This window comes from Callorhinchus milii, unplaced genomic scaffold (genome assembly GCF_018977255.1).
Source record: "Callorhinchus milii isolate IMCB2004 unplaced genomic scaffold, IMCB_Cmil_1.0 Scaffold19, whole genome shotgun sequence".
Lineage (NCBI taxonomy): Eukaryota > Metazoa > Chordata > Chondrichthyes > Chimaeriformes > Callorhinchidae > Callorhinchus > Callorhinchus milii.
In genome coordinates this window covers 2,491,745-2,513,539 of record NW_024704760.1, presented here as the reverse complement: position 1 = coordinate 2,513,539, position 21,795 = coordinate 2,491,745, and the positions used below count along the sequence as shown (strand labels likewise).

The following is a 21,795-nucleotide window of genomic DNA, read 5'->3' as shown; positions in this document are numbered from 1 at the left end:
CTCGCAGATATCCACTTGACTGAGGATTGCCTTTCTGTAGTTACGAACGGGCAGAAACTTTGGGACTATTACGAGATCCTTCCGATTTTGTTTTTGTCTGCAACACTGTCAAAATTCATTTGATTCGACGTCAATGACAAAATTATTCGCAGAAATGCATGACAGGGGTCACGAGAACTGTAAAAGAAAAAGAAAACCGCCTGCGTCTAACACGGAAAATATTTACAGAATTGATCTAATTTGTAAATGATGCACCAATTCCCCAAGGCTCAATACCCATCAATACTCGACCGCCTTAACCCAACGCATTCCCACTCGATCTGAACGAGCGATGGCAGTTTAAGGCGCCTTCGAGTCCGCATTAGAATTACTGCACAGGATCTCGATCTTACCTAAAACATTTCTCTTATTAAAAAAAACGTCCACAGCAACGCACAGATTTACATACAAATTGCAGGGCAAAAGCGATGCGCACGGAAAAAAGTTAAACAAAAGGAAATGCAGAGGAACACGAGGGTTAATGCTCGCAGCGTCATGTTTCACAGATTACATTTGGCAAACGCCTGGTCCTTGACTGCACGTTAAATGCGCCCTCACACTATGCATTACGGTGTAACCATGCCTTGCAGTGAATGACGTTCTTCCATTCCACTGAACAGAGCTCCAAGGCTGTAAGCAGCCTCTGAGATTTCCCAACATACTGGAAGCCGAGAGAGGAGCCAGAGGAACCCTTTCGAGCCACACCAGGGGACTAGCCAAGACAGCAGGTGGTGATGGGGAGGGGGGGGGGGGGGGGGGGGGGGGAGAAAGCAAAAGAGAATGAAATGCAGAAGGAGGAGCTGTCAACACACACTGGGGATCAAGCAGACAACACAGAAGGACCCCGCCAACTTTTTAAAAATGTATTTAACCGTGGCTTTCAAGGAGAATAAAGGGGAGGAGGGTGGATAAATGGCTCCAAGAAAAACGCAACTAAAAATTATTACCCCTCACCTCCCCCCTCCTCCTCCTCCTCCTCCTCCTCCCCACCCCTGAGAGAGAGAGAGAGAGAGAGAAAAAGAAGGACGTGAGAGCCTAAGAACGGAGAATTGTTCACAATCACGCATTCAGCTCGCTCTCTTGCCATTGATCAATGACAGACAGAGATGAATGGAAGTTCCAATTGGCTGATTTGATCAACAAGCACAAAGGAAACACATTGAGAAAGTGTAAGTCGGCTTTGGGGAAATTAACATGAATCACAGACACACGTCACTCATTGCGGGACTTTTTTTTTTGGGTGGGGGGGGGAGATTGGGAGGAAAAAATGTTTTAAGCAGCAATAATATAAACTGGGGCAATGAAACGAATTCGACTGAATCCACCACCTGCACAAAACTCCCCGACCGGCCAATAAAAAAAAATTGTGATCGTTGGGTGCGGAGAAATCAGTACGGGAATTTGATGGGGGCGTTTTTGTTTGTGAAAAAAAAAATACCGAAACTTACACCGTGACAGATATGCGCTGCAAAACCTCACCAAAGTCTCTGAAATAATTGCTTTTTTTAAAAAAAAAATGTCCTCGAATTATACGGCACTTCTCTAAGCGCTACTTCCACCCCACACCCCACAGTTCGTAGAACGCATCACGCTGAAGGAGCATTACTAGAATCAAAAATGATTTAGAAGTGTGGCGCTTCACGTTTCCACCGATGTATTAAACTTGTCATGTACCTTGGCCCAGTAATGCAGCGTTAAAAGTGACCCATCTGCCCAAGCTACCCTGTTGCAAAAAGCTTTGCCAATTTGCCGTAGGCACAGGCCGACTTAGTGCCAGCGGCATCGCAGACACGTATCGGATCCGGGAAGAAGGAAGAAGAAGAAGAAAACAAAAACCCTCCGATAAACCATTCCTATTTATTTCCCATCTGGGATTCGGGATCCCCACGTAATTACATCTTTCTCGTTGACTGGCGAGCGTTTTCGTTTCCACCCCTTTCTCGTTCTCGACTCTGCTTTTGTTCCGAGGCAAATCCTGCGCTAACCCCTCCGCTACCTTGTCTACATTTCCGCCTCTCGAGGAACGTTAAACTTAAAAGGAGAAATTTTGCGCAGGGAGAACTCTAGCCGCCGCGAACAGCTCTTTTCCCTCGTGCCTGTGCACTCCGCGTTCTCCCTCGCCCCATCAGTCCACCACCGGCGAACAAACTTTCAGCCATTCGACCCACCCTCTCCGCCTTTAAACCTACCTTTGCTTACCCAGTTACCATTTCTTAACCCCTCTCTCTCCCTCCCCCCCCCGCCACAAAAAAATTTGGTCAAGTAGGGCTTTCTCGTCCAGACTCAGGTGTGAAGAATGACCTGAAAAGGTGTCGGTGCCCACGGACCCTTAGCTGGACCCACAACGAACCCGTCGGGTGTCTTCAGGAGACGAGAACAACAAAGGCAAGAACTGTGGCAAACAATTATTTCCCGATGCTAGCGGTCTCGCTAATGCACCGTTTACACCCAGATGAAACGCAGTGCAAGTACAAACTCAACCGGCGCATAAAGGTTGACATAAGTATGAAAAAAAAACACCATTCCCCCAGTCATTGGTTAAGTTGCCTGGTGTAAAAAAAATGCAATTGGCATGAAACCAGCGTAAGCAACCCAGCAGCCTAGTTATTGCCATAGTAATGGGGGAGATTTGCAACAAAAGCCCTTTTCTCTCTCTCTCTTTCTCTCTCTCTGCTGCTTAAGGGCCCGTACGCACATTCTCCACACCACTCGCTCACTGGCTGAGCCTGCAGTTTAAACAGCAGACACACACTGTGATCTCCTCAAAACTGAGACTCTGTAATGGAGGAACCAGAACAGAGAGTGAGCGAGAGAGAGAGAGAGAGAGAGACACGTTGAGCTTAAGGGAGCCCCTTAATAAAAGGCGTGTACACGTAAGCGAGCTAGTTCACATACCCAGCTGGTCAGGGTATCCTTCAGGCTCCAAGTGGGAATTCAAGGGAAACGGTACAAAAGCAGACCTACTCTTTTGTATTTATTACTGTATTTTCGCCCCCACAAAGTGTACAGTCAATTCACTGTACTGTGAAGCACTTTGAGACGTCTCAAACGTGTGATAAGACGCTACATCAAATGCAAGGATTATTATTATTATTATTACTATTACTTATTCTGGACCGAGTCTGCATATTGCAGGGCCGGTGACTAGCTAGGGAGGGCGGGGAGAGAGAGAGAGAGAGAGAAAGAGAGAGAAACTCAAAACAATCTGCCACGTCCGTTCTCCTGATCGCTATTGAGTGACCTCGGCTGGAAAGTGCACATATGCAGACAGACTTTGGCTCAGCTGTGATATCCCCAAAGGGAACAGAACCAGCTTAAGCTGCCAACACAGTCAAGGTTTACTCTCACATGCGGAAAATGTCCAATAGGGTCAGGTGCTGGATAGCTGTCACATTGCCAATAAAACTGAAACCCTGGCATGACTCCTTATCTCAAACAGGGCGGAGGAGAAAGGACACCAGCTTTATATACTGCCGTTCGGCAATTTTCCTTTCTCCGCACCGCACACCTCTGTTTAACCAGCAGTAAGTAGGAGCCCGGTTGTTAGTCGACTGGCGGATGGCTTTTCCGGGTATAATAATCCCTCCAAATTTTTTTTGAATTACTTGGTCGCTCAATCAACGACTGTTTGTGGGGACGCTGCTGTGCGCAATTGGCTGCCGCGTTTCGCCCACAAAATATACAGTCAATTCACTTTACAGTGTGTTCTGTGAAGCGATTTGGGACGTCCTCCCGACGTGAAAAGCGCTATATCAAATGCAAGGATTATTATTATTATTATTATTATCCTGTGAAGCGCTTTGAGACGTCTCGAAGACGTGATAAGGTGCTGTATCAAATGCATGGATTATTATTATTATTACTGCAAGTAATTACTTAGTTTTGCAGATTTTACAAGATTGCATTCGATGCGGAAAGCCTCCTTTGATCTTTCCCATCTTTGTAAATCCCACTGTACTAAAGGTTGGCAAATGGGGAAGCTTGCGAAATGATATATTCAAAAATACTGCGGTGTAAAGAATAACTGGCGGTTGACAGAAGGTATAGGCTAAGGTCTCCTGGGAATTTAAACAGTCTGCTGGTATCACCGTCCAAAACAGGGGGGGGGTTCCTTAAGAGAGGCAGAGAGAACCCTGCAGGAGTTGATTCCATCACCAGCGGAAACATCCACCCATCCATCTTGTGCAAAAGACCACCGTTCAGAAATACTTTTGTGTAAACATCCAAATCTGTAACATTCAATCCTGCAATTTCTCAAGAGTGTAATCTGCTGCGACATCAAGTGCTCATGGAGTATTGAGGCAGCTCTACGCCTAAGACGTCTGTGCTTCGCAAGCACTATACCACAGGGCAAACAAGCATTATAATAACATACAGTGAACCTCACATACATCGCATTTGCCGGGACCACATACTTAACATGACTTCTGCGAAGTATGAGTTGCGTCAAACTTGCGTAGAAATATAAACTCTTGAAAAGGACTTGGGCACGACTCAGGCGAGCGTACAGATCAAGCGTCGTGCGAGGGGAAAGAGCGGTCGGTTGGTGGAGGAGGAAAGAGAAGAAAACTTCTGGCGCCGCTGGAATCGACCCTCTTTCTGCTCGGAAACTTGAATAACCTCCCTGACAACTCTCGCTGTCTGGGCTCACAAAGGCAAGGGCCGTTTGAGCAAGGTGATGACATTTAGCATCTGTGGAACCACCCTGCAAGAAAGAGCCAGCAGCGGAGAGAAAGTAGGGCGTATGCTGGTTGATATAAAATGTTCGCCTGGCGAGAGGGAGAGAGGAAGCTTGGAAGGAAACCTAAAAATTCCAGTCGAATCACAAAATTGTCCCTTAACTGCCTTGAGTTTACTCAGCGCGAGTCCTTATTTATACTGGGGTCTGTAAATGCCTGTAAATCTAGCCAGCAGGGCCCTATATACAAACACTCCCCGGGAAGACAACTTCGATTCCCATCAGCCGCAGACTTGCGGTGGGTCGCGTCGCGGGCTGCAGCCTGCGATGCAGGAGGGAGATTGTTGGCAGAAGGTTACACGCACCAGATGAGGCTCCCCTTATGATTCCCAGCTGTAAGTCAGCGGCAGGCACGTGGTTGGGGGGGTGGTGCGGAGGTGAAAGAGGTAATTTAACACCTCACGGGGCACAAACTGACTCGGGGGCATTAAAGTGGGGAGGGAACGGGCATTGAAGGCAGGTCAGGGAGGTGATCTTTACAGGCTGGAACCATAAGTGCAGCTCGCTGCTTCCTCCACCTGCCCGCACCACGTCGGAAGAGGTGATGCAGCTTCCACCTGAGCCTGTGTGTGTGTGCGCGTGCGTGCGTGCGTGCGAGAAGGTCCACATCCCCTTCTACATCAGGCACTTGCCGGCAGAGGCACACTTTTAAGTTATCTCAGAAAGAGCCACCGAGGCCTTTAGACCAGTGGTGGCGGCCAACAAAATAAATTTCCTCGATCGAATATTTCTTGATTAATGCCGCAAATCGAGGAGCGTTCAATCAAAACGCGCTACCCATTGAACACGGTACTTACCTAGCCTCATGGGATGGGGGTGGGGGTGGGGGAGGTGGGGGGACACTTCTTGAAGGTCCCGAGAGCCACATCCGGCCCGCGGGCCACATGTTGGCCACTTCTGCTTTCGGCGCTCACCAAGGGAAAGGAAGCAGCTCTCGAGAACAATTTGCCTGTCAAAGACTTGTGTGCGTGCAGTTCCTTACCAGTGGATCCGAGGGCTACATGGCAATATAAACAGGATGGTTTCTACACTGGGAGTTGCAGACAGCAACACACAACCACTTCCTGATGCGATTACGAGAGCAGCCAGACGACCATTACTATTTAACTCTTTAATACGTTACTTCCCCCTCATCCTTTAGGTTTTGTGTCAAACACAACCCATTGCGTTTGACACACCTCAAGCTCGCCCTTACATCACTCGGTTCAATGTCTCCCCTCCCTCCACTCAGGCTAAACTGTACTTTGTTGGGGGCGGGGGGGGGGAAAAATTTTTTTTTAAAAAAAACTTGAAAAACAAATGACAGCAAACAGACAGGAGGTCAATCTGGGTGTGTGGTTTATATGCAAATATCAGGTTTGTCTTGGAATTAAAACAATTAAATGGTGATAAAATGATCTTGCAAGAAATATACAGCCAGCATATACACACGTACACACAGACAGACACCACACACAGGCAGTCACACACACACACACGCACACGCACAAGTTTTAGATCAAATCGGTTTCTTCAAACATTTAGGATGTCAATCTAATAAGGATGCCAATGCTGTGTGTGTAAAAAAAAATACTTAAAACATTAGACATGCAGCTAGCAAGAAGACATGAATACTGATCAACTGCACGGCTTGTGTGGGAGCTGGATTACCTACTAAATCTCCACGTAAATCAGAATAGATTGAGAGCGGGTATCAGGGTACTAATCTCGCCAGAAATGTGAACATGTTAATTTTTTTATATGGGGGGGGGGGGGGGCGGGGGGGGATTTAAAAAAAAATTATCGCTGCGTTTATTTCGAGTCCCTTACGACCTCGTGATCAAATGTTTATTTACTTGATAATAGCCACTGCGGAGTTGACTGACCTTAAAAAGGCTGCGTTTGAGTCATTACTGAGCACGCATTTATCACATCGCCTGGCTCGCTCGGACTCCCAGTACACACGCAAATTGCTAAACAGACAACTCTCTCTCTCTCTTTCCCCCACCGTTGTAAAATAGGCCAGGAACTTCGCAAATTCGGTTCATTTGACTAAAAATAGCTGGCGGAGAGGGAGATAGACACTGACTGCGTGCGGAGGGGGGAGAAAGACAGCCACATGCCCGAGTCGCCTCGCCACTCACGTTCAAGACAAGGAGGCTGGCACCACCACCACAACAACAACTTGCATTTATATCGCGGCCTTCATATGCCGGACTGCGTCTCGGAGCGCATTGCGTTTTCTTTCGCAGGCAGCTATTTTGTCTCTGAGGGGGCGGGTTGAAGCTAACAAACGAAGGCAGTACTTTCTCTCTGCTTCGGTAGCGTTGGTTTGGAAGAGAACCAACCAAGATAACAAGCGTGTGTTAACAGCTGGGCAATAAATCAAGCCCCAAGTACAATAGCAGGGCCTAATATCACGGCATTTTATAATGGAAAATCCCACACGCCCTGAAGACCAAATTACTGCGTGCAGAATAACTTCCAATCAGCGAGTTCAAGGTTTGAACACCAGTGCTCACAAGACACAGGGTTACTTACAGACGCTGCTAATGTGCCGCACAACACTCCAGAGCCAGAAAGAAATTATAATAATAAATTATAATAATCCTTTCATTTGATACAGTGCCTTATCACAGTGCCTTTGAGACGTCTCAAAACGCTTCACAGAATATGCGGTAAACTGAACTGACTACATTTTACGGGCGAAACGCGGCAGGCAATTGCGCACAGCAGTGTCCCCACAAACAGTCGTGGATCGAGTGACCAAACAGTTTTTTTTAAAAGGTATATTATCACGCCCGGAAAAGCCAAACCATCAATCCACCAACAACTGGGTTCTTACTTACTGCTCGGTAAACAGAGGCGTGTGGAGTAAACACACGGGGCATAAGGGTGCTCCATTGTTAAAGATGATGAAAATGAAACGCGGGTTAATATTGACATAAAAATAAATAAAATAGATGCAAAGGGCTGCATTTAACAAGGAGGTTAGGCTGACTGACCCATTGTCGATTCTAAGTTACAAATTCAGCGAACCACAGGCTCAGCGATAAAGATCACTGTTCATTGAACAAGTCAAATCAGGAATGTCCTGGGTTCAATGCGTGCAGTTGCCTTCAACACCCCAGGCTATGGAAGTGTGTGTGTGTGTGTGAGAGAGAGAGAGAGGGGGGGGGGGGGGGCGGGAGTCATTGATTCCTGCTCTAATCACGATCGAATATTATCCCCACGAAACGTGTTCATTTCCTATAGCGTAGTGGTTAACACGCTCGCCTCGCAAGAGAGAGACCGGGGTTCGATTGCCGGGCGGGTCAGGGCGAAACCTTAGGTAAGTTTCCTTACTTCAACACACATAGTGAAGTAGTAGCAGTAAATAGGAACCTGGTTGTGAGTCGACTGGTGAATCGCTTTCCGGGAGTAACAATCCCCTCCAGAAAATGCTGTAAAATGAATCGACTATAGTTTGTGGACGAAACGCAGCAGTCAATTGCCGCTCAGCAGCGCCCCACAAATAATCATGGATTCAGCGATCAAATTATTATTAATTATTTAACAAGCTACAGGATCTCCCGGTGACTCCAGCCAACTAAATAACACCGCAACAAGTCGCAATGAAAATAATCACATTAGCTGCAATACAGGGCACAGAGGAAGAGTTAAAGGCAACTTCAACAGTGGCACAAAAGGCCACCAATAAAAAGTCTAATGCAAATCCGATGTACTATGTACCTGGGAGTAATTTCAAGCAGTGGTGGTGGTGGTGGGGGGGGGGGGTCATATAATATAAACCTCTCAAACTCAGTTCTAGGTATCTCCAACATTTACCTTTAAAAAGCAGACAGCTTGCCTCGTGATCACCCCCTGAAAGTCTCTACCCTCTCCTCAGCATCACGTACCCCCATTTCGCCCAAAACACACCGTCACTCCACGTTACAGTATATCCCATGAAGCGCTTCGAGACGTCTCCAAGATGTGATAAGGCGCTATATCAAATTCAAGGGTTATTATTATTATTATTGTCACCAACATTGGCACACAAGTCTTTTTGTTCCCAAACTAGAAGTGCAACTCTTCAAACAGGTGGCAATAAAGAGCTAAATTCTACAGTAAAATGCACGACGGCAATCAATTTCCCGCATGGTTTAGCGTTAAGGGCATTGGCTCACGTGGTCTCTCGACAACCGACTGTATTTTATATTTATAGCGCACAATGCTTCTCAAAGTGCCTCTGCGTTTACTCAATCTGTGCTGAGGCTGGTAGCAAGGCTGCGTTTATACTACAAGAAGGGAGGTGAGTGGAAGGGAAGGTGTCTTGATTGTGCCGATAAAATATAGCTTCGGTCTACCAGGCTCGAGCACCCCGGTTTAGGGGCACCCGAAGCAGTTTCACAGCACCTTCCAGTCGAGCCGCTCTGACCATTCTGCGGACTTCCTTCTTACTCCTGTAGCAGTAACTATAAAACCAGCCGAGTGAAAAATTAACTCGTGTGACGGTGTGGCACACGCAGGGATTTTATTTTGAAAGACATTCTTAATGATTTTTTTTTTTTTACTTGGCTGGTTTTATAGTACTGCATTTCATTGTAGGTGCAACAGTAGTCTTTCCGAATAGCTCAGGGGGATAAATGTGCTGCTTAGCGTCTTATTGAACCAGACAGGGCACTGTAGGTCCCAGGTTCAATTCCTAGTCTGTCCCTGGCTTTGCTGATCTCATCTGGGGCAACCACGGAGCTTTCCTTATAATTATTCTCACGGAGCCTCGACGAAAACCAATCAGCCAGTCTCCATTTGCTGATCGCTGTTCAGTGCATCTTAACTGAGAAGCATCCGTGTGGAGGTGGGAGCTGGCTTAGGCACGATGCAGCTCAACAACAACAACAACTTGCATTTACATAGCGCCCCTTCACGGGGGTTAGTGCCCCGGAGCGCTTGACAGTGGTGGAGGCTGACCCCGAGTCAGGGGGAAGAAGGAGGGGGCAGGTGACCATAAGCACCATCAAAAAAGGTCTTTAGTCAATTAATATTATTGCAGCAATCGATGGGAGGAGTAAACGCGGGCAGGATAATACCGTAGGAAAAATAATATTGAATAAATTAAACCTCTTCAAAATGTAGTCCATTTGCAGACGGAGCAAGGCTAGAGGGCGGGGGCAGGAGATAGTGAGTGAATTGTGGCACAACTACAAAGTCACTAAATACTAGAAATAATAATCCTTGCATTTGATATAGCGCCTTACCACGTCGTTGAGCCTTTTCAAATGCTCTGCACAGAATACAACGCCAAGTGGATTGACTGTGGATTTAGTGGGCGAAACGCGGCAGCCAATCGTGCAGAGCAGTGTGCCACAAACAGCCGCGGATTGAGCGATTAAATATCTACCGAAGAGCTGGACTTCGTTTTGTTTTTATATACATTAAAAAAAAGGAAGGAAAATATAACTGACGGATATGGTTTGTTTGTGCAACGGACAAAATAAACAGATGAATCACTTTACGACTGGGGCTCGCTCTACTCCACATCAGAGCCGGCCTGGGAAGGGATCTGTGCGGGAATTAGTTTGATCCGTGGGTAGAAATTTTCTTTACTACATTTCTACAGCGACAAAGGTCTTGATAAGAAAAAGCTGTTCTGGTTATAAAAGAGGGTGTGCGAGTGTAGTGTGTGTATGTGTGTTCACTTCCTCCCCCTTCCAGTTGCGGTGAACACCCCCATCCCCCCTTTATTCCAGGATGACCTTGCATCCTTTTGTCCTGTTAGACTGGCCCATTAATCAGCTATTTCACAACGAATAGTCACATAGCAAAAGCCTGGGAATGTGTTTTAGCCTATTCACGACAGGTGCGAATAAGTCGATGTGCCATCTTCCTTCAATAGCGCATATGGATAGCTGAAGGATTTTCCCCGCAAGGTAGAGTTTGTCAACTACTTCAAAACCAGCGTCGGCGAGTTCAAAACTCATAACACATAACTAGTGTGCTGGGTTCCGAAAACACACACACAAACACGTCAATTTATTGAGTCTGTGGCTCTTTTTCAGACACTACACTTCGCAGTATATTCCGTGAAGCGCTTTGAGACGTCTCGAAGACGTGATAAGGCACTATATCGAATCCAAGGATTATTATTATTATTTTTTTTTGGCAAGTTAACACACTCCCTAATCCTTTCGGTAGGTAGTCTTTTAAAGCTCGTGTGTTTTTTTAAGAAAAAATTAGTTAGTCTCCAACATTAGCGATGGAGCAGATTCCACTTGCTCCAATCTATCGTGCTACACAGCTGTGCGCACTTGGCTGCCGTGCTTCGCCCGCAAAATACACAGTCTATTCACTCGACAGTATATCCAGTGAAGCGCTTTGAAGCGTCTCGAAGATGCAACAAGGCGTTATATCAAATGCAAGTATTATTATTACCTTGGCACGAAAGCAGTAAGAATTCATACGGTGCCCATTGTGTCTGTCACTTGCCTGAGCTGTGGCAATCTTACTTCACTGATCAATGATATTTATTATTTCACAGACCGATGTGGATTAGGACAAAAGCCTGCGACTACTGAATGCATTAATAGTTGCCAGGATCTGGAACAATTAGCAATGATGGACACCTTAATCTCTTCCTTCCCTCCCCTCCTCCCAATTTTCTCCAGTCTCTCGTATTAATTTGCCTCCTGTTTCGTTCTGCTGGGGTATGGTTCTACAGTCAGCCTCTCGCTCTCTCTGCTTTTGAAACCCACTGGACCATTGGCGCAGTTAATACAGTAATCATGACAACAGCCTTGACAGTGAGTGTCGACAAGTGTACCACTGCAGTGAGAAATCACCGGCCCCTCCTGTCCTCAGCTGTCGAGAACCTTCAGTAGGAACCACTGGATTATAATAATCCTTGCATTTGACACAGCGTCTTATTGAGACGTCTAAAGCACTTCACAGTTTTACTGTAAAGTGGTGTGACTCAACCAGGCAGCCAATTTGCACAGCAATGTCCCACAAACAGCCTGTAGAGCGAGCAACTAATTTTATTTGGGGGAAATGTAGGCCAGGACATAGGGGTAAACTCCCTTCTCTCGTCGAATAGTGCTATCGGGATCATTAACGTCCATCTGGACGAGTGCTGCACGTAGACAGGAACTTGGTTTGTCATATCCGAAGGACGGCACCTCCGACAATGCGGCAGACAGCACAGGAATACCAGGGTGGATTATAAACTGTACATAACACGGCTTGAACCCACACCGTACTGACTCGGGTGAGAGCGCGACCAGCTGAAACAGATCGAGCTCATCAGCTGGGGTCCAGGCTGATTTCCCTGATTATCTGAACACAAGCCGATCGCAGCAACACCACTGCTCCCCACAGACTGGGTCCTGATCTACTGCTCACTAATCACTCCCCATTCTTTCCATCCCATTATCAAGCCCCATCCTGTACCATTCCTCCTGGTCAAAATGCCTTAAAAATCTCTCTTATCTTTGACTGTGCATCTCATCATCCCTTATATCTCCCCCCCCTTTTCTTTGCCGGGTGTTCACCGTTATATCTGTCGAGCCCTTAAAGAGTTATTCATGAAAGTGCAAGTTGTTGCTGAGGCCCTTCAAGCACCGGTTTGGCTCAGGTGGTTACTGAATAAACTTGCAAATATATCCCCTCCAGCAATCGGAAGGGAAGCAAAGTTGCTGAATTTCCACCAGGGATTTTCTTTTAACTACCATGACTCGAGCGAAAGCGAAAACATCCAGGCAATGCAAGCTTGTCCAAGCAGATATCTGCGTCAATGATTCCTGAACTTAGGAATGTTTTGTTTCTCGGTTATCTACGCACAATACCAAAAAGTGTGCGCGTGTGAGCGAGAGAGAGAGAGAGAGAGAGAGGCGCACACACACACACAAACAAAGCATCCTCAGCCACAGCTATGCACCACTGCATTGCTTCACAGATCAATGTGGGATGCAAATCATTTGCAAAGCACTAAGTTTTTTTTAATGCTAAGAGCGGAGTAATGTGGCACGCGAGAGGGAATGGACAGTGAGTCACACAATCCACCCCGTCTTAGGACAACAACAGCAACAAATTACATTTGCATAGCACCCCTCGCGTCAGGAGGACGTCCCAAAGGCGCTGAACATTCAGGGATCCACACACACAACACGAATGGGGTTAATGCACGGGCACGCAGAACATTTGCCACAGTAGCCCAAACTGTTGCCTTAGTTTTCCCTCGGTAGGGAAAAAACGGCAGGGCTACAATAAGGAGTGGGCGAGCAAAGGGGCAATGCCTCGCACAAGGGTGAGCAGAACACTTCCTCCTCTTACTTCAACCGATTCCCAGACCTCACGTCACCCACGGAGCAACGTAAATCAAGCACATCTGATCGCCATCTCAGAATGGTTACAAAGGAAGAGGATTGAACCATCTGAAGAGGGACCGACCACCGTCACCATAATATCAAAGGCGGCAGCAGGACGGACTAACAGGCCTGGAAAACGCACACTAACCTCAGAAGTTGTAACTCAGCCTGACCTTTCCTATTTCAAAGTAAGCCGTGTTTATGCTGGTATAAATTTTCCAAGCCTCCCGTGTAAACCCCGGCGTTAATCTACAGCCGTCCTTAAAAGAGAGAGACGAGCATAAAAACTAATGTATCTAGATTCCTGCAAACCCACATCCTTGTGTGGTGGGGGGGGGGGTTAACTGCCTGCCTGATATAAATCATTTTCTCCAACCCACTGGAACCCCATGATAAGACGCTACATCAAATGCAAGGATTATTATTATTATTATTCGGTTGGCGGGGGTTTAATCTCCCTGCTGGCTAGCCTGCTTTATTTACCGTGCCAGTTCCAAACAGGTTGTCGAAATTTAACCTGGGTGAAATTTCAAATAGATAAAAAGCAGCTGCCGTTCACAGGGTAGCGAGCGAGAGAGAGAGAGAGAGAGGGCACACATGCAAACAAGGGCACTTACTTATCCAGCTCGTTATTATTTACGTTGGCAACGGTTGACTTAAGCAATTCAATTCTGGTGACTGTGCTTTTGAGGGAGGGGAGGGAGGGAGGGGATAGCTCCTCTGGTAAGGTGCTGTCTGCTCCTTCTCTACGCCTGAAGTGATACACTCAAAACAGCTTGTTTTCTGACATGGAGCATTCTTGGATAAGGCCACACAATGGTGCTCCCCTGAGCAGCAGGGAGGAGAAACTGGGAGCCCAGGCTAAACAAAGAAACGTTTCAGCCCCCTCAGGCCCCTAACTGCGGTAAAGAGGAGAGCTCCATTAGATAGCTAGCAACTATGTGATGCATTCCCTCCCCCCACACCCACACCCACACACAGAAGGGATTTGCTTCACAGAATACTGAAGGATAAGGCAACTCTTGGTATACATATATATAAAAAATAAATTGGTCACTTCAATCCACGACTGTTTATGGGACGCCTCTGTGCCCAATTGGCTGCCGCGTTTCGCCCACAAACTATACAGTCAATCCACTTTGCAGTGTATCCCGTGAAGCACTTTGAAACGTCTCGAAGAAGCGATAAGGAGCTGTATCAAATGCAAGGATTATTATTATTCAACGGCAAATTACACTTGTATAACGCCTTTCACGTCAGCAGGACGTCCCATTTCGGTTAAATTGTGTCTTTCCATTTACATCCCAGCAGAAAAATCAGCCACTTTTTTTGTCTTTCTTTTAAATTCACATTTTGTTTAAAAAACCGCTCACCTATTTCTTCTCTCACATTTCCTGTCCCTCTTCTGCTGAAAGTGATGACTCAACACTTGTGGTTCAGTACGATTGCCCATAGGCAGGCGGCGCTTATGGGGACAGCACCTGCAACCCAACATCACTGGCTATTTGTGCTGGGGTGTGGGTAAATCACACGCAAGCCCATTCCAATTCCCCCCCCCCCCACCAAACACGTGCAGTACACTGGTCAGTGATCACATTTCAATCGGGTTTGTATCCAACTTTCACACTTCCAAGCAGAAATTTACTACAGCGATCAGGAAGGAGCCTTTGCTAATAACCCCCCCCCCCCCCCCCCGCCCCACCACTCCACAGCCCAGGGTGCACTAAGGCTGCATTTAATACCAGCCCCTTATCACGTCGTTGAGATGCCTCAAAGCGCTTCACAGGGATACACTGTAAAGTGGAGTGACTGTGTATTGGGACCATTCACGCATCCTCTGGGTCTTAAGATGCATCTTTTCTTTCTGTAATCTCCCACGATTGCCTTCTTTTGTCTTGCATGGTCAACACCACTGTGCCCTCGTCATCTTCTGCCCCCCTCCACCTACCTAAATTTTGCCTTTTGTCTTTCTTTCCCCGCCCCCTTCTCTGCTTGTGTCCTTATAACTCACTCCCTTCCAACATCCCCCAGTTCTGACAAAAGGTCATCGGCCTGAAACGTTAACGAATATAAAAAGGCTGACAATACCCCGTCACAAAGGTGGAAATTGCTCCCAAGTCAACGTTAATGATTTACAGCAGCGCGTATGAAGTCCAAGATTGTTTGCGTTTATACTTCTTCTCGAAGCTCTCCGAAGGTTCTCACATTTGAGTTTCAGAAGAGGGGACTGTTCTGTAAGAGTAATTCTTCCAGTCCACCTTCCAGAGTTTCGATTCAGTCAGTACATCACAGCGAAATCGGCTTTAAAACCCAGTCACTGATTGGGAACCGTAACAGACCACAAGTTGCCTACTCTGCAATCTGGAGAGCGACCCTGAGCACTGAACCGGAGGAACGATGAACTCAATGAATTCTGAAAACAGCACAAGCCAGTGTCTTTTTTTTGGGGGGGGGGTAAAGAGTAAAAAAAGCTTTCAGTCCCCCCAGTTAACTCAACTTGTGAGAATAAGCAGTGTAACCACATTGAGCATTGAGACGAGAATGGTTACAAGAGTTCAGACGTCTACAGTAAACTTAATAAAAATATTTCCTGGCATTTGATACAGTGTCTCATCACGTCTTCGAGTCGTCTCGAAGCGCTTCCCAGAATATGCTGTAAAGTGAATCGATTGTACATTTTGTGGGCAAAACGCGGCAGCCAATTGCGCAGAGCGGCGTCCCACAAACGGGCGTGGATCGAGGGACCGAATTCGGACATACTTGTGTCGAAAGACAACAACGAAAAACTTTCTGCACGAGCGTGAGAAGACTGAAGCGAACCTAAAAATGAACAGCAAAGCATTTGGGACCATCGCATTGGGTCTCAGAGGAAAGGAAAAGCGAGGAATATCCGCAAAACTACAGATATGTAAAGACTGGTTAGCAGTCACTGAAACCCTGCAGTAAAACACGTTGCCTTAAAATCAGTCACTGAAAGGCATGATGCTTTATCACGTGGACTTCTTTCTGCTCTCAGCTGGGCAAAACAAGTTGTTTTTTCCCCCCTTCCCCCACAAAGTTGAGTTGTGTCTCAAAAAACTGATAGGGCCAGTCAGTCTCAAGTCAATTGTCTGCCTTCCTTAGACAATAGATTTGGGAATAACTGATGCAATGCTTTTTTTATCATCTCAAGTTGTACGGAATTCAAGGGGGGAAAAAAAAACTACGGGCCATCCAAAACATCTGGCCTCTTGGCACACAACTCTTGTGTAGCCGGAGCCTGATGATGAGCTCAGAGGGACATTTTTTTCCCCCCGCAACGATTATATTTTCATTTCAAAACAGTTTTTTTTAAAAAAAAAAGAAACGGGTGCCTGGAGATCCCATGAACCTTCAGACAAAACGTAGGTCATTTCCAGATACCAAACAGCGAGTGAAAAACCATCTGAGGGGTTTCCCCACTCTGTGGATGGCCTATGTGGATACCAAAGAACGTGAGGCAAGGTGTACAACGACAACATGCGTTTACATAGCGCCCTTCATGCCGGGTAGAGTCCCAGAGCGCTTAACAGTGGCCGAGTCTGACCCCGAGCCAGGGGTGTACAGTGTAATAGAATCATAGAGTCTTACGGCACGGAAGGAGGCCATTCAGCCCATCATGCCTGTGCCGGCTTTTTCAAAGAGCTATCAACTACCCCCACTCGCCCCGCTCTTACCCCATAGCCTGGCAAATGTTTCCTCTTCCAAGTACCTATCCGGTTTAAAAAAAAATGAAGAGTTAAAAATGAATGGGTAGCAGCCCTTTTCACTTATTTACCCTCCCCCCGGGGAAAAAAAATTGTGCCAGGATTATGGCTTATAGCAACAGGGCAGCCCGGCGCAAGCTGAAATGAATGCACATTTACAAACTATTTACAAACACTCGTGTCATGAGGGAGATAGGAAAGAACATTTGCAAAGGACATTTCACATCACGACCACAGGAGGTCCAATAATGCCACACGTGAACGAATGCCCCACTTCCATCGCCCCCCCCAAACCAGCACTTTGCTTTCATTCACCCCACCCAAGTGGATCCAAAAAAAACAAACCTGGACGAAAAAAAATATCCAGGGTCTTGGTGCAAAATACACAACAGCCACAGAGCACAGAAAGCGGATCAGGGCATAAATCACAATTTGATTGCTCAGGGGGGTAAACAGCAGAGTTAGTGTGGATGGCATTCCATGATTACACACCACAATATCCATCCATCCTCTTTGTACTATATTCCACTGCACAACTCTGCCTCCTGTGCACACACAGACACATACAGACACACACACACACACAGATAGACACAGACACATAGACAGACACATACACAGATAGATACAGACACAGACACACACACAGATGCATAGACACACACACAGACACATAGACACACACACAGATAGACACAGACATATACACACACACACACAGATAGACACAGACATATACACACACACACACAGATAGACACAGACATATACACACACACACAAATAGACACAGACATATACACACACACACAGATAGACACAGACACATAGACACACACACAGACACATAGACACACACACATATAGACACAGACACATAGACACACACACAGACACACACATACAGACACATAGACACACACACACACACAGATAGACACAGACACATAAGACACACAAGAGACAGAAACCCAAACAAGTTTACCAAACACACGGTTCTCAATTAGAAATGGGGACACACACACAAAAAAGGGGGAAAGCTCCTTTACTCCCTCCAGGAGCTGACCCAGGCTGGGGGGAGGGGGGGGGGGTTACAAACTCCCCCCAACACCATCACCCCTTTAAATGCGTGACAGCAAAAAACTAACCATGAACTCGTACGAGAAGCCATTGGGATTTAAAACCAGAGAGAGAGAGAGAGAAGTTATCTGTTTCATCTAAGATAGATTCTTTACCCCCTTCCTCTCCCCCCATTCCAAACACACACACACACACACACAAGAGACAAAGATGTGCTTACATTCCTGATTACAGTCGAGGGTGGGGTGGGGATTGGGGGGGGGTTCAGGACACCATAAATCTGTTTTTTTTTACACAGGAGACAAAGTCAAAAGTGCCAGAAATATAAACAAGACTTATTTATACTTCAGGATTAATGACGTCCCACAACATCATAATTACCCCACATCATGTCATCATACTATTTTAACATTTATGAATGTGGCCCAAACCAAAAAAAAAACATCAGACACAGACAGACAGACAGAGAGAGAGAGAGAGAGACTGAGAAAAAATACCTCGAGAAATAAATCTTCTAACCTTTTGCTAAAGAAGGAAATACTGGGTTTTCTAACTCCCTTTGGAGTATCGCAGCTCAACAGAAGCGCTACAAATCTGAGCTATTAATAATCTTTGGCCCATTGACAAAAATGTTCCCCACTTCTTTTTTTACAGAGAAGCAAAAACGTTCAGAATAACCTTCCTCTCCCCCCTCTCTCTCTCTCCCCCCCCCACACACCACAAAGTTCACTCAACGCCACAAACACACCACGTTGTCTGCACACTTTAAATTGTAAATAGCCCAACTGATGGGAAAGGAGAGAAAGAGAGAGAGAGAGAGAGAGAGAAAAGAACAACATCTCTTTGTGAATTAACTGTGGAAGGTTGTAATAAAATGGTGAAAAACAAACAACTACCACGCTGTCTGGAAACCACAACCAGGAAGAGAGAAGGAAATGTCTTGTGAATTAAATGAGGGGGGGGTTGGGGGGAGAAAGGCTACAATCAAAGGGAAGAAATCCAGAGGTTACAGGAATATACCTCTTATTGTTGGGGATTAAATAGGAAGGAGAGGGTTTATACTACAGAGGGAAGGAGAGTGAGAGAGACATGCGGTCGTTAGAGAAATACACAAACACACAAGAGGATGTCTGTTAAAAGTAACAACAAATGGATAATAGTCCAAGAGAGGTGGTTGGGGAGGGGAGAAGAGAGTGAGTGAGTGAGTAAGTAACTGTAGTCTGTGTCTTAGAGAGAGTAAGAGGGGAAGGGAAAAGGAAAAAGAGAGTGTGACTGTGTGAGGTGGAGTAGAGAGGAATAGAGAGGAAAGGGGAGATATTAAGCCCCCAGTTATTGTGGATCAATTGGCTGTATTCTGAAGGGGGAGCAGATGAGAGAGGGGAAGAGTGTGTCTGTCTGAGAGGGGAATGGGAGAGAGAGGAATAGATGAGAGAGTGTGTGAGCGAGAGGGAAAGAGAGGAAGAGAGAGTGTATGTGAGAGAGGGGGTGGAAGAGGAATAGAAGTGTGTGTGTGTGTGCGAGAGAGGGAAGAACAGATGGGAGAGAGAGGGTGAGATGAATAGAAGACAGAGAGTCTAGTCTGTAACTTGCAGCCCTGGAGTTTGGGAGCTGAGAGAGTGTTAAGAGTGTGAGTGAAATAGAGAGTGAATGAGTGAGTGAGATAGGGAGAATGAGAGAGAGTGATAGAGTGAGAGACAGAGAGTGAGTGAGGAGGGGGAGAGACAGAGTGAGGAGGGGACAAGACAGACAGTGAGTGAGTGAGTGAGTGTGAGAGACAGTGAATGTGAGACAGAGACAATGAGGGAGTGTGTGAGAGAGAGAGAGAGAGAGACAGTAAGAGAGTGAGGAAGGGGGAGACAGACAGCGAGTGTGAGAGTCAGCGAGTTTGAGAGAGTGAGTGAGTGATAGAGAGAGTGAGGGGGTGGGGGGAGAGACAGTGAGAGAGAGTGAGTGAATGTGAGAGTGGTGGGGGGGGGGACAGACACAGTGATTGTGAGACAGAGAGAGTAAGTGGGGGGGGAATAGAGACAGTGAGTGAGAGAGTGCGTGTGAGAGACAGTGAGGGGGGAGACAGAGAGAGTGAGTGTGAAATAGAGAGTTAGGGAGAGTGAGGAGGGGGGGGCAGAGGGAGAGTGAGATGGGGAGGGGGGCAGGGGGAGAGTGAGGAGGGGAAGAGTGAGGAGGGGGGACAGGGGAGAGTGAGGAGGGGGGGACAGGGGAGAGTGAGGAGGGGGGGCAGGGGAGAGTGAGGAGGGGAGGGGAGAGGGGGAGGGGGGGGCAGAGGGAGAGTGAGGAGGGGAGGGGGGGCAGAGGGAGAGTGAGGAGGGGAGGGGGGGCAGAGGGAGAGTGGGGAGGGCAGAGGGAGAGTGAGGAGGGGAGGGGGGCAGAGGGAGAGTGAGGAGGGGAGGGGGGGGGCAGAGGGAGAGTGAGGAGGGGAGGGGGGGACAGAGGGAGAGTGAGGAGGGGAGGGGGGTGGAGAGTGAGGAGGGGAGGGGGGGCAGGGGGAGAGTGAGGAGGGGGAGAGTGAGGAGGGGAGGGCAGAGGGAGAGTGAGGAGGGGAGGGGGGACAGAGGGAGAGTGAGGAGGGGAGGGGGGGGGAGAGTGAGGAGGGGAGGGGGGGCAGGGGGAGAGTGAGGAGGGGGAGAGTGAGGAGGGGAGGGCAGGGGGAGAGTGAGGAGGGGGAGAGTGAGGAGGGGAGGGCAGAGGGAGAGTGAGGAGGGGAGGGGGGGACAGAGGGAGAGTGAGGAGGGGAGGGAGTGAGGAGGGAGTGAGGGGGAGAGTGAGGAGGGGGAGAGGGAGGAGGGGAGGCAGGGGAGAGTGAGGAGGGGGAGAGTGAGGAGGGGGGCAGAGGGAGAGTGAGGAGGGGAGGGGGGGAGAGTGAGGAGGGGAAGGGGACAGGGGAGAGTGAGGAGGGGGGGACAGAGAGAGAGTGAGAGGAGAGAGAGTGAGAGGAGAGAGAGAGTGAGAGGAGAGTGAGTGAGTGAGTGAGTGAGGCTCCGGCTCTCTGGTGGCGGCACACACTGACCAGTGAGGTGAGGCCCGGCCGCTGCCGCTGCCGCCGCCGCCCGACTCCTCCTGTGACAAACGCGGCCCCGCGGGCAGGGCCGGGGCCGGGACCGGGGAGCACAGGCCGCCGCCATGGGGGGGGGGAGTGGGGTGGGGTGGGGGGGGCGCTCCTCTTCCCTCCCAACCCTCCCGGAGAAGCGCCGGGAAAAAAAAAAGGGCCGATGGAGAACAATAGGGACTCCGACAGGAAGTCACTGGGGGGCGCCATTGCTGCTGTGACGTCACGGGGGTCACAGGTCACCGCGCTCTGCCCCCCCCCCCCCCCCCCCCCCAGGGTGAGTGTGAGTGAGTGAGTGAGTGAGTGAGAGGATGAGGGAGGAGAGGGATGAGGGGAGAGAGAAGGGGATGAGGGGAGAGGGAAGGGGATGAGGGGAGAGAGGGATGAGGGAGGAGAGGGATGAGGGGAGAGGGAAGGGGATGAGGGGAGAGGGATGAGGGGAGAGGGAAGGAGCTGAGGAGGAGAGGGATGAGGGAAGGGGATGAGGGAGGAGAGGGATGAGGGGAGAGGGAAGGGGATGAGGGGAGAGAGAAGGGGATGAGGGGAGAGGGAAGGGGATGAGGGGAGAGAGAAGGGGATGAGGGAGGAGAGGGATGAAGGGAGAGGGAAGGGGATGAGGGAGGAGAGGGATGAGGGGAGAGGGAAGGGGATGAGGGAGGAGAGGGATGAGGGGAGAGGGAAGGAGCTGAGGGAGGAGAGGGATGAGGGAAGGGGATGAGGGGAGAGGGATGAGGGGAGGGAGGGAGGGGGAGAGAGGGATGAGGGAGGAGAGGGATGAAGGGAGAGGGAAGGGGATGAGGGGGGAGAGGGAAGGGGATGAGGGAG

General features: G+C 48.3%; 1 protein-coding gene across 4 annotated transcripts in view; it reads right to left on the bottom strand.

Moving 5' to 3' along the window:
- usp49 (ubiquitin specific peptidase 49) overlaps positions 1-20,969 on the bottom strand; it is a 32,997-nt gene extending 12,028 nt beyond the window's left edge. The window contains exons 1-2 of one of the 4 annotated variants that reach the window (XM_042342108.1): positions 17,975-18,100; positions 16,797-16,831 (exon numbers count right to left, since the gene is read on the bottom strand). The gene's annotated coding sequence lies outside the window, so the exon portion shown is untranslated. Of the gene's footprint in view, positions 1-6,900; positions 6,963-7,761; positions 7,841-16,796; positions 16,832-17,974; positions 18,101-20,931 lie in introns of those variants that run through there. The other 3 variants (XM_042342107.1, XM_007899509.2, XM_007899508.2) reach the window with 3 other exon arrangements.
- Positions 20,970-21,795: the final 826 nt, after the last annotated feature.